The 13,560-nt window shown below is 40.6% G+C and overlaps 1 protein-coding gene and 1 long non-coding RNA gene across 4 annotated transcripts in view; both read right to left on the bottom strand.

Annotated features, from left to right (window-relative positions):
* Window positions 1–13,560, bottom strand: part of RAPGEF4 (Rap guanine nucleotide exchange factor 4) — a 230,577-nt gene that overhangs the window by 128,206 nt on the left and 88,811 nt on the right. The window lies entirely within an intron of this gene.
* LOC142830193 (uncharacterized) lies at window positions 3,813–5,044 on the bottom strand. Its single transcript, XR_012905217.1, has 2 exons — window positions 4,737–5,044; window positions 3,813–4,233 (listed from the first exon to the last, which is right to left on the bottom strand). It is a non-coding gene; the product is annotated as an uncharacterized LOC142830193 (long non-coding RNA).

Below are 13,560 nucleotides of genomic sequence, written 5' to 3'. Positions count from 1 at the left end.
CTACTTTACCTATATCATCTGACATGGTATAGCATCACTCATCACTGCAAAGCCCTTCAGAGACAGCAGAAAAACAGCTGAATATCCTTCTGTATGAAAAAGATTCTACAGTATTGACTATAAAACCTATTAAATATTAAATGAAAGGTTAGCTGTTTCCTAGCAGAATATAATACTACATCCAGGACTGGTTTGCTCTACAGATATAGTGCAGTGAGTGATGGGGCCTTCCAACAAATACTTAATGATGAACCTCAGTCGGGTTCTCTCTGCACTAAATGCAAACTATCAAAGGACATTTGGGGTGTGTCTAGACTATAGGGTTTTTTCCAAAAAAAGTGGCCTTTTTTAAAAAAAAAAACTTCCTTTGTGTCTAGACTGTGGCAGTTTTTTTGACTGCAGAAAACCTCGTTTTACGAGAAAGAATGCCTTTTTTCAAAAGTGCTCTTTCGAAAAAAGGTGCTATGTAATGCAAACTGTGCTCCTATAGACAATCACCTAACCTCAGGATGATTCTTACCAACAACCACAGGACATACCACATTAATACCAACCCTGGAACTTTCCCTTGCAACAAACCCCGTTGCCAACTTTGTCCACATATTTACTCTGCTGACACCCTCACTGGACCTAACCATGTCAGTTATATGATCAAGAACACATATTCCTGTTCATCCAGAAATATAATTTATGCCATCATGTGCCAAAAGCATCTTTCTGCTATATATATTGGACAGACTTCTCAGACACTTCGCCAAAGAATTAATGCCCACAAATCAGATATCAAACATCTTCACAAGGAAAAACCAGTTGCTTTTCATTTCAACCTACTTGGACATAGTCTTAATGACCTTACTACATGCATCTTACTTCAAAGACACTTTAACACCAGATTACAGAGGGAAACTTCAGAACCTTTCATTCATGCTTAAATTTGACCCTTTAGGAATGGGCCTTAAAGATGCTAATTACCTTACCCATTACAAAGATAGCTTCCCCACTTAACACCCCTGATTAACCATTCATTGACTCATAAATAGCTATTCCCTCCCTTCCTTCCTCTCCTTCACCCCACCTTCTGGACTAAATCTGATTTGTTAGTTTAATAATGTGTTCACTTTTTTCACTGTATTCCTTTGGTATATATGGTCATGCCAATTCTCTTCCAGAATATGATCTGAGGAAGTGGGTCTGGCCCACAAAAGCTCATCGCCTATTAAACCATCTTGTTAGTCTTTAAAGTGCTACATAGTTTTTCCTTTTTTTTCGAAAGAGGCTTGCAGTCTAGATGTAGCTCCAGAGGAAGGCTATATTTCCTAATGCAAATATACTGAGGAATAACATGCACAAAAGTTCTCAACAAAAAACTTTCCACAAGTACCTGGCAAACAAGAAGAAAGCGTAAAAATTCCAAAAACACCTGAATGCTTTAGGAACCTCCATCCCATCTTCAAAAGTCATTCAGCAGGCATTCACGAGTGCAAGTCTCATTGAATATTAAGGTGCATCCTACATGCCGAAGTAACTTTTGAAAATGGGGCTCAGGTTCTTAAAAGTCTCTTAGAGACAGATTTTCAAAAGTGCCTAAAGATACAGCTGTGTGTGCCAGGGCTTTTGGAAATCCCACTAGAAACCCAAATCCCAGGCAGAAGTGACCCATGACCTGCAGGGCAGATGGCGGGGACAGGGGCGGAATAAGGACACCTGACTTCAGCAATTAAAATCTAGGGGGAAGGGCATGTGACCCCACCCTTACAGTCAGCCTGAGGCTGCTGTAAAAGGGTTGCTGAGATTCATAATGCCAACCTCAGATGAGCTTCAGGCAAACTGTGAAGGGTTGCTGGAAAACTCTCCTGGCTGTTCAATGTTTCTATACAAGAAGGTCACAGGTCGTAAGCTGTGAGAACATCAATAGTTGATTAATAGGATCAGGGAGTACTAGGGGATTGACTGCTCCTGGAACAAACATATGGGTTTTTCATACTACAGTGTTAACTAGAGAAGGTCATCACAGCAGCTCTGAATAACCTTATTTAAGGCTGGTAATAGAAAGTTCTGTACCATATCTTGTACAGTACCATGAATAATAATTTCCCGAGGATAGGGTTAAAAATTCAAAATATATGAACAAACTGAAGAAATGTTCTGAAGTAAACAGGATGAAGTTCATTAAGGACAAATGCAAAGTACTCCACTTAGGCAGTTTCACACACATAAAATGGGAAGCGACTATCTAGGAAGTAATACTGCAAAAAGGCATTTAGAGGTCATATTGGACCACAATCTAAATATAACATCTAAGTATGACACCTGCAAAAAAAGCAAATATCATTCTAGAATGTATTAACCAGAGTGGAGTAAGAAAAACATCAGAATGATTTTTCTGCTCTACTCTGCACTGATGAGTATTGTATCCAGCTCTGGGCACCACGTTTCAGGAAAGATGTGGAGAAATTGGAGAAGGTCCAGAGAAGAACAACAAAAATTATTAAAGATCTAGAAAACATGACTTATGAGGAAAGACTGAAAGAATTGGGGCTTTTTTTGTATGGAAAAGAGAAGACTGAAAGGGGAAATGACATAGCTCATATTATGGATCAAGAGCACCTAGGAACCAGCAACTGTCCCTTAATTTTAAGTCTTCTATTGCACAGTAGTTCACACTGCTTTGTATCAAGTCAACAGCAGTACAGTCAGAAAACAAAATGTTTCATTCAGAGTTAACAAATCCAAAATTGATCCTTTTTGCCACACATACAACCACAGGGCCTAATTCTGGAACCCTTATTCCTGAGAGGAATTCCTCTCATGGAAACAATTATTATAATATTGTGCCTATGCATACATGGGATATATTCTCCTCTTGACACATGTATTCTACATAAAACACCAAAACACTACTGTGAATGGAGTTACAGAAATGGACAGGTAAATAGAATTCTCATTATATTTTTGTTTCTAGAGCATCTCAACAGGTAAATTCTGCACCACTATCAGCCCCTAAAAATGAGCTGCAGAGTTAAAACCCAATTGCTCTATAAGACAATAAATCTAGCCATCACTTCCCCGCTTGCTCTATTTTGGCACTTTCTATAGAGCAAAACACTGCATCAGGCAGTGTTCTAGCCTTGTGAGCCATCAAAGTATTGAAATGGACAAGAATTTAGGTCTCCGTGCTGTTTCAAGATCGGATTTCCTTCATTTTCAGGACACTGGGGCTCACAAAGAAAGTTGCAGGCAGACAAGGGTATCATTCCGGGAGGGTAAAGGAGGCAGCAGCCGTATTCTCCGGGTCGTGGCTTGCTTTTCATCCCATTTCCCTGGACGCTAAGGGAGTGAGGGGAAAGTGCTCGCAATCCATGCATGCCTCTCATACCTGGCTGGTGAAGGAAGCTGGGTCCCAGAGTGCATGGCTGCTGCCCTTACTACCCACCCAAAATGGCACCCTTGCAGGCAGATAGAGCAGAGGAATGGTGTGACTGCTGCATGGGCATGTTGTAGACTGATGACTAAGATCACCACAAACCCAACATCCTGCTTGTGCTGTTGGCCTGAAATTTTCCCCTTACTGGAAAGAAATATTAAAACCAAAATTTCAGATGTCTTCAGTTTATTTCCCCCCAAACTGCATCTGGGACTTGTTATTCTTGACATTATGACAATAAAGATAATAATGAATTTATTTATTTACCAAATGATTCCCCAACCCCCCAACCCCTCAAAGCAGTGATAAAACAATACACCAATTAAAAACTACACCATCCACAGTTCACTAGTTAGTCATTTATAGACAGACAGACACAGGGCACCACTTTTAATGCTGCTGTCACTTTAATGAAACATTGACCCTTAAACTTCAAGGAAGATGTTATCACTTTGACATGTCCATTCTTAAAAAAACTCACAAAATTTTGCTTGATTTAACAGTCAATATCTTAAAAGTATAAATAGCAAGCAAATCATAGATTAAATAGTTTCTTAAAAAGAGATTCAGCAAGACTCAAAATGTACAGACAGTGTTTCTTGGGAAGTGGGATTGAGATGAGAGGGCAAAGGCAGGACACGCATTAACTTTTTGATGTTTGCCATTGTCAAATTTAGGGACAGTTATCATGTGTGACAGCGCAGGTCATCCGCCGGCGCAGGCACCTTCAGACTAGGGGCTGCAAAAGCTCAATGTCTCCTGGCACCAGAAGTTCCATGAGGAAATGTGACTTGTTCTAATTTTGGAATCTGGAAAAAAGACAGACATCAGGAAGGAAATTTAAAAATATATAGTTTAAAAAAATCCTTTCAAAGAAAAAGGAAACTCGTCAGATACATTAGAATAATAATAAATCCAACAACCAAATTTCAGTGTCACGCTGCTTTAGAAACAATATATGGATGACTGGTCCCTCAACGGAACACAGAACATGAAATGAGGGATCACATGCACTCTTTGGCTGGGGTTAAGCAGTGGTTCCCTGTCACTCTTATGTCAACTAGTAATTCAGGCTTGCTATTGTATTTGATACTCTTAAAGTCTAACATAATGATGAGTCTCTGAGTTGGGCTTTAGCACAACTTAATATCCACCTACCATTCAATTGGACATACTGTCACCTGTAGTATAACCGAGAGACTAATGTTTGGAAAAGCTGGATATGCGGGGAAAGTCAAAACAGGCAAAACTGAATAGGATGCAGCATGTTTACATTTGACATGAATAAAGAAAAGAGGAAAAAATAATCTACCTTTGAAATATTAGAACAAATCTTGATTTTCTGTCTTCCATGGAAGTGTGAATGTACATGCTAGCACCACCAAGCAGAATCTAGCACTGATTTGAATGGGAGTTACTAGGCCAATGGTGCTTTTGAAAGTCTCACCCCACATGTATTTGTTGAAAATAAACATGTCCCCCTAGGTAAATACAGTTCCTGAGGGGAAAGAATCATTGCTCCATCACCTAAGAATGCTTCATTTTGTGACATCTAGAATCAGGCATAAAAGGAAGCTAGAGTGTACTGGAGCAGAGCTCTGCCAAGTAACAGAATCAATGAAACCCTCTGGGGATGTATCCCCAGTGTTGGCTGGGACCTCTACTGCTACTGTGAAACAATTATTAATTATTATTTAATCAGTTTAATTATCAAGTTCCATACAAGAGAGGGAACTAGAATATTTAAAAAGACAAATATTTACAATAAGCAATTTGATAGTGGTAGCCTATAAATATAATTAAGATAAATATTTCAAAACAGTATTCAGAGAAAAATAAGACAAGAATGTTTTAAAACAAACCTTTATAGTGCCTTAGACTCTATTTTCCATAGATATTTTTCCACAGATAGGAAACACTTTACATGATTCTCTCCTTATGCTTAAATAAAACTACCACTAATATCAATGCAGTTTACAGCTACAGGGAGAAAAAAGATGAATTTACTTCTTCTCACTTTCACACTGACAACAATTTTTAAATACTAAGGGAGGGAGCGCTCTGGTGGAAATCTTTTCTGAGGTTTTAGGTTTTAGTTTGTTTGACTGATACCAGGATCAGTCTAGCCAAGATTTTCTTCAATTACTGTAGACCCTAAACATTTGACTGTGGATTTGTCTCCTGAACTTGCAGCTACAGGACCCAGTTCTATAGTACAGCTGGAACTTGTAAGCTAAACATGATCTAGAAGAGTCAATAGTGAATGCTTATCGCAGAGTTACTAAACATGTGGCCCGCGTCCTGTTTGTTTGCGGCCCGCGGTGCGGTTTGGGTTTACGTGGGGCTCAACACGTGGTCCACAACACGTAGTCCATGGGTGGGAGCCAAAACAAAAAAGTAGTCACTAAATGGTCTTCTGTTAACATGCATTTTAGTAGTTAAATTCCTGGACTATCATTGCTCGCTAAAAGTGCTGTCATATGGGTGAAAATCGGGTAAACATTGCATTTTTATTAATATCAGCAGAACTGACTTAAATGGGGCCTGTGTTTTATGCACTCTTGCCTAAATCTTTGTATTCATGCCTGTCAGTGTGAAAGAAGCTATTTGCATATATATTTGCATGTATAAGCCATCACATTTACGTTGTGGCCCTCAGCATGTGCTATGAGGTACCATTGTGGCCCCCGGAGTTTCCAAAGTTGAGTAGCCCTGGCTTAGAGCCTTAAAATGTTATTTATGGATAACACCCTACCTTCTCAATCAGTACTGACGCTACTTCAACACCATTTTATGGGTTGCTATAGTGTTGGAGGTGACTTTTCCAGTTACGATATACGATTGATCTCATGAGTACTCGTGGTAATTAAAGATACTATGTCTATCCCCACATTCACTTCTCTTTTGTCTTTTTTAAGACTACATTACCATGTGCTAGGGATGTTCAAACTTGGCTAATTTTGCTTAGCTTCAGCTGGATGAAGTACTTCTGACCATTTTAGTGGGTGTACTTCAGTTGTGGATAATCAGGGTGTAACTGCAACAATAATTAGCACATTCTGCATTTTCAGCTTGTTGTACAAACATCAACTGGTCAGTCAGTCATCCCACCACGAGGGATGTTAAATATGGATTAACTGAATAGTCAATTAACCTCATGAATTCTTATCAGTTACTCAACTATTCTACAGTTCCCGAGGGTGGGGCAGAAACCAATGCACTCTGGCCTCACTCCTGAGGAGCCCTCTGCCACTCCACGCTGCTGCCTCTATATCAGAGACAGCAGCCCAGGGAGCCAGGCAGGAGGTGGTCTGCAAGGGGACCCAGTTTGAAAACCAGCTTCCCTTGCAGATCGGCTGCCTGTAGCTCCACACTGCTGCCTCTGATATAGCAGCAACGCAGAGTGGCAGCAGCCCCTGTCCCAGGGGAGCTGAGCTCTCAGACCCAGCACAAGCCAGAACTGAGCTGGGCTGCCTGCCCACCTGGCTCCTAATACATTTTAAATGCAGAGCCGTAGCAGGGATAGGTCCCAGACCCGGCACGAGCCAGACTGAACTAAGCTGCTGGAAATTTACTGGCGGGGAGGGGGAAATGTGTGTAGTCTATAGCATTAACCTATAAGCTTTTGCTTATCAGTTAATTGACTACCCTACCTACCACTATTCAACGTGGATGTCAGTGTTATAGACCTGTATTTGTAAAGTACTTTGGGATCTTTTACAATGAAAAGTGATATAGAAATGCAGTATTAGCCATCTCTTTGAGAAATGTTAGAATACAATTTATATCACAGTTATTAGTCTATGGCTTTCTGGAAACCATTTCTGCAGTTGCAGTTTAAATGCTAACCCCTGAGCTGGCTATCATATGTGTTCAAGTGATTTGTAGGATGAGGACCGAGATAGTGCCTCTTTTCTCCATCTCACGCTGTTATATGTGCCCTGGGGTATGTTACCATGTATATTAAGGCTTCATGAAAGAACTGTGCATGGGCAGTCTCTGGTTTAAAATATTATTTAATAATTAGGAAAATCTGCTATCGTTATTCAAGTTTAGATATGAATATATGTTATTCAAAATGTCAGGTTTGTTTTAGTTTCTATAAAATGCATTCAGTTGAAATTGCACACATCATGAATATCTTTCATGCCAAATACACAGCAGCTGAACCATAGATTCAACTTCTCCACTGAAAATATTTATCTTAATTATATTTATAGACTACTACTATACAAAAATTATTATTATTTTTTTTTTTTTTTGCGCACAGGAGTCACTACAACAGATATCTTTCCAATGGGTTCGAATGGATTTGTGTGTAAAGCTCAGAATGGAAGGGACCACTAAGAGAGTTATTCAAGCCTTCTGAATGAGTAACATACCTCTCTAAAACTGCACTGAGCATTTCAACTGAAAATATATCAGACACAAAGGTGATGAAAATTTAGACCTGTGTGTAATCATCATAAGAATACCACAACTCATCAAAATCCATATATCTATTTTTTGGGGCATTTCTGTCATATAATAGCAACAATCACCTCAGCCTAGGGCATTACATAGGGATGAATGACTGGCTCAAATTAAGGGGCCTTGATTGTGCTTCAGGCGAACAACCTCTCCCACTAAATTTTTTTTAAAACCCAACTTTCTGCACAGATCTATTTATTTGTGTGAATAAAAATCCACTGAGTTGGAAACAGGATATGTAGAAAACAGCACTGATGTCCTAAAGAAGTATTTTTAGCGAGAAACAAATGTTCCATATTGGGAAGCAATGCAGGTCTGCACCTTTCATCACTCCTTCTATGTGCAAATCTACATTTAATTGATATATTTCTGTTATTGTTCCAGCATGTCTGCTCTTCCTGAAACTAGATGCTTTACCTTAAATTCAGTCATACTCTTTCAAAATATTTGGAAATGCCATCACTAAAGCTACCATGACATTTATAGAATTTGCTGGCTGTTCAGCTTTTTTGAAAGAGGCCATAATATTTATCTCAGTACTTCACAAGAAAATATTTATTGCAGTGTAATAACTATGTTAGCTGCAAGATCTGGGTCTTAATTTGAAAAGTATATATTTAATAACTATTTTGTTTATTGGCATAATTGTTTCTCATTTTGCTTTCAATTATTAATTACATTAATATTTAATGTATACAAAGTAGAACAGTGGGAGCACACAGGTTCCAGTCCTTTTCCCAATGAATATTTAATTATTCATTTAGCCAATGTTTCTGAAAAAACTGACCACAAACTGATTTTTTTTCATTTTTTTTGCGCTGTCAGTAACAAACAAACAAAACCCACAACTATTATTCTCACTGTTCTACTTCCTACCTGTAATACTTAGCGCTAGGTTTCACCAAACTTCTTGTGGAGCACACTGCAAGTGCACTACAGCCTTTCATTAATGAAATTTGTATAAAATATTGGCTCTTATCCAGATCTGAGTCTCCTGAAAATGCAAACAACCGCTTCAGAACCCTGCCCCCTGGCTGTTCCTTTCCCTAGGAAACAATCATTCTGAAGAATAATCCATTTTACTGAGATGCAATCTGGTATGTTGCCATTCACCACAGCAGTAGCTCTCGATATAGCCAGAATCATTTGGAAATGAAAACAGATCTCTTTGAGTACTAGGCAATGCTTACTATCCGCCCCCCTCCAGAATGCTGAACTCCATGCTTCAGAAACTCATTATTACAGCATACACTCTGTGTGGAATAAAGAATTTATCAATTTAAAATATTGCTGTAATAATGTATGAAAAAGTGTGCTCAGTTTTATGTGTGTTAGAGCAGTAGTGAGTATGTAAGATGACTCTAGTTTATTTGCCACGTCAAAACCATACTGGGCCAAACTCTGCACTCAGATATGTATGTTATTTAATATTTGTATCATCATACTACCAGGTCATGGACCAGGTCGTCACTGTACAAACACAGAAGAGCCTGCGAAATCTTACAAAGTACAATTTCTATTAAAGACCATGGGAGTTGTGCATTCAAATCTTCATAACTGAGAACAGAATCTGGCCACCGATAGCTGAATATATTTGAAAAAAATCTACTGAAGAATCTAATTTAGGATTAACGGCTCCTTCTCAGAGGCAGTTTCCCCTATTAATGAGCATACACAGGGCTTTTATATGATCATAACTAGGGCTCTGTGTCTGCCACAGGGGCCTAGAAGTCACAGCTTGGGGACACCAATTGCTGAGGTGGCCCCACAGATAGCCACATCAGCTACTGCTCAGGAGGCCCCCAAAGTCAGCCATACTGGCCGCTGCTGGAGCGGCCCAGAGTCACTGTTCCAGTGGCTCTGGGCAGTAGACCCCGGGGACTGTTCAAGCAGCGAATCATGTGGCTGGCCCTGGGGACCACTCAAGTATCAGTTCCCAGAGCAGCCACAGCTCCAACCCCCAATAGTTGATGTGGCTGGTTCTGGCCCCTTTTCCCTAGCAGCAATGGCCTGTCCTCAGCAGCAGCCATTGCCCCAAGATTTATGCTGGGGTATTTTTAGTGTAAGTCAAGGGCAGGTCACAGCCCATGATTTTATGTATATTCCCCATGACTTGTCCATAACTTTTACGAAAAATACCCAGGACTAAATTGTAGCCTTAATCATAACCATCAATGGTATCTACATAATCCACCAACAAACAGTAACAAACATAAAATAAATATACACCAGCTAGCTAATTCTGAACTGTTCACCAACTACTTAATAGTAAAGATATGAGTCTGCACTGAAGAATCATTCCAGTGTAAAATGGAATTAACAAGTCTACTTCTGCTTATCATGGCCTGGGGAAGTCATGCATTTGTGTGCAATTATCAGTTTTTCCTAAATTGTGTGGTCAGCAGGAGGCTATTGTTGCTGCTGTTGTTAGGGTGGTGATGTTTCTAGGATGTCTAACTTCCCTCCCAACAGAAACAGATAAATGCTTAAGTGACAAAGTTTCCAGTTTACTAAATCTCTAAAGAATTTCTGGCAAGCCGAGCAAAATGAAAAACATAACTTTTGATACTAAAATAGCCAAGTCTAGTCTGTGAATTGTACTGGTATTACAGGATTCTCATTCTCTTCCTTTGGTATTGCTAATGTTCCTATCACCAACATAGCTACAAAGAAATGCAAGAGAATTGTGCATTAAAGTTCTGTTCACTACTCCCTGAATTTTGCCACTATTACTGAGAAGAGATACTTCCCCTTTTCTTCTTCAAGCCCCACTTCCCTTTCTCACTGTATTTCCTCCCTCCCTCCACTATTACCTATCCAGGCAGAACAATGCCAGGCTATTCATCAGCCCTTGCTAAAAGGAGATTTTTTTTACAATAGGAGTGAGGTGGCTGAGGGTTTTTTCAGATCTCCATACAACCATGAGCTTCTACAGCAAAGGACCATCTGTTCCACTCCCGTCTCCTGAGTGTCATCTACAAGCAGTACAACAACAAAATGCACGTACCGATAATGCATGTAATCTGAGCACTGGTAATCTGCTAGTTTTGCTGGGATTGCAAACAAAATATTTTTGACTCTACAGAACCTATACTCCAGAATGGAATTTAAGTGGGTCATTATTCAAATTCAGTACCCAGGGTCACAATGAAATCTCTCACAGGAGCATAATGCTCTTACACAAATGACATATCCTAAACTCCCGGTCAGTATTGATGCCCAGCAGAGATGGTGATGGTGAACTCTCCTCTTCTTTCCACTGTACTTTTATCTCTCATCCTTCAGTTATTTATGTGGATTTCTGCTATTCTACTATAACAACATATGAAATCTAGTGTGCTCGGTCCTCTCAACAATCGGGGCTCATCAATTAATCATCATGGTTATCTCCCTCCCCACTGCTGCCTCAGAGGCAGCAACGTGGGGGGATAGACAGCTCTGTGGGAGTCAGTGGTCACGGCAAGTCAGCTTTTAAGATACAGAGGCAGCAGTGTGGGGAGGGGGAAATGCAGTCTGCTCAGCAGAAGCTGGTAAGAACAGGTAGCTAGTCTTCTGCCTGCCCTCCCACCATACTGCTGCCTCTCATACAGAGGCAGCAGGGTAGGGGGAGTCAAGGAGGAAAGAGGAACTGGTGCGGAGCTGGCCGCGAGCACTGGCTCCCTCTCCTCCCTCCACCCCCGCAGTGTAAACGCATGACTGCTAAAAATTGCATTGGTTACACCTTTACACAAACACATTTTAACACCCCTAGCACATACCTCATTTCATGTGCCCTTGCTTTAAGTATATGTCAGTTATAAAAAACTAATCCTGTTAGACTTTAAAGTGCAGCATAATCCTGTCTTTTATAAAAAACTGGTAGGCAAAAAAATGTGCGGATGAAAACTAGCAGAATCTGGCAACCCTGTATATGGGCAACAGCAAGCAAAATGTCTCATGGGCCACACATAGAACCCCAATGGGCCACAGGTATTTGATCTGAGGAAGTGGGTCTGGCCCACGAAAGCTCATCATCTAATAAACCATCTTGTTAGTCTTTAAAGTGCTACATAGTCCTGTATTTTGTTCCCATTCTATATGTGTGAAACTGACTGTTCCTTCCTAAGTGGAGCACTTTGCATTTGTCCTTATTAAACTTCATCCTGTTTACCTCAGACCATTTCTCCAGTTTGTCCAGATCATTTTGAATTATGACCCTGTCCTCCAAAGCAGTTGCAACCCCTCCCAGTTTGGTATCATCTGAAAACGTAATAAACGTACTCTGTATGCCAATATTAAAATCGTTGATGAAGATATTGACTAGAACCAGTCCTAAAACAGACCCCTGCACAACCCCACTTCTTATTCCTTTCCAGCAGGATTGTGAACCGTTAATAACTACTCTCTGAGAATGGTTATCCAGCCAGTTATAGTAATCCCATCTAAGTTGCATTTGCCTAGTTTATTGACAAGAAAATCATGCAAGACCATATCAAATGCCTCACTAAAGCCTCAGTATTCCACAAGACTCATTATCCTATCAAAGAAAGCTATCAGATTGGTTTGACATGATTTGTTCTTTACAAATCCATGCTGGCTGTTCCCTATCACCTTATTATCTTCCAAGTGTTTGCAGATGATTTCCTTAATTACTTGCTCCATTACCTTTCCTGGCACAGAGGTTAAACTGACTGGTCTGTTGTTTCCTGGGTTGTTCTTATTTCCTTTTGTATAGATGGGCACTGCATTTGCCCTTTTCCAGTCTTCTGGAATTTCTCCTGTCTTTCATGATTTTCCAAAGATGTACATAGAAACATAGGACTGGAAGGGACCTTGAGAGGTCATTGAGTCCAGTCCCCTGCCCTCATACCAGGACCCAGTACTGTCTAGACCATCCCTGATAGACATTTATCTAACCTACTCGCTCACATACCTCCTCTATCAGGTCCTTGAGTATTCTAGGATGCATTTAATCAGGCCCTGGTGACTTTTCTAAGTGATTTTTAACTTGTTCTTTTTTTTAATTTTATCTTCTAGCCTACTCCCTTCCCACCACCATTCACTATGTTAGGCATTCCTTCATCAGACTTCTCGGTGAAGACCCAAACAAAGAAGTCATTAAGCATCCCTGCCATTTCCAAGTTTCCTGTTACTGTTTCTCCCTCCTCACTGAGCAATGGGCCTACCCTGTCCTTGGTCTTCCTCTTGACATGTAAAGGCTGCAAAGTATTGCAACAGCCCCTTGCTTCCCTGAGAGCAGTGACTGCTCCCCAACAACTCCATCCAGCCCACTGCCCCGCTCCCCCCAGAAAAGGGCAAGGAGCGAGAGATGGCACACAAAATCCATGCTTCTGAATCCCCCCTCGCTGGCTACTGGAGATGATTGGCTGTATGATTGGAACATGCTATAGCACTCAAACAAAGCAGCAGTGCAAACACCCCATTTGTGCCTGAGGGAGTTCTAAAGCATGGACCCCAGTAGGGTTGCCAGGTGTCCGGTTTTCTACTGGACAGTCTGATATTTGCACCGTCTGTCCAGTAGAAAAATTCAGAAAATTCCAGACATATGCAATGTCTGGAATTTTCTGAATTCCTGGCTGGGCGCTGGATGGAAGCCTGGCAGGGGCGGGGGAGCGACTGGGAAGCAGGGATGTGATTAGCGCAGGGAGCCCTGTGGTCACACGCAA

This window comes from Pelodiscus sinensis, chromosome 7 (genome assembly GCF_049634645.1).
Source record: "Pelodiscus sinensis isolate JC-2024 chromosome 7, ASM4963464v1, whole genome shotgun sequence".
Classification (NCBI taxonomy): Eukaryota; Metazoa; Chordata; order Testudines; family Trionychidae; genus Pelodiscus; species Pelodiscus sinensis.
This window is presented reverse-complemented; position numbering and strand designations above follow the sequence as displayed.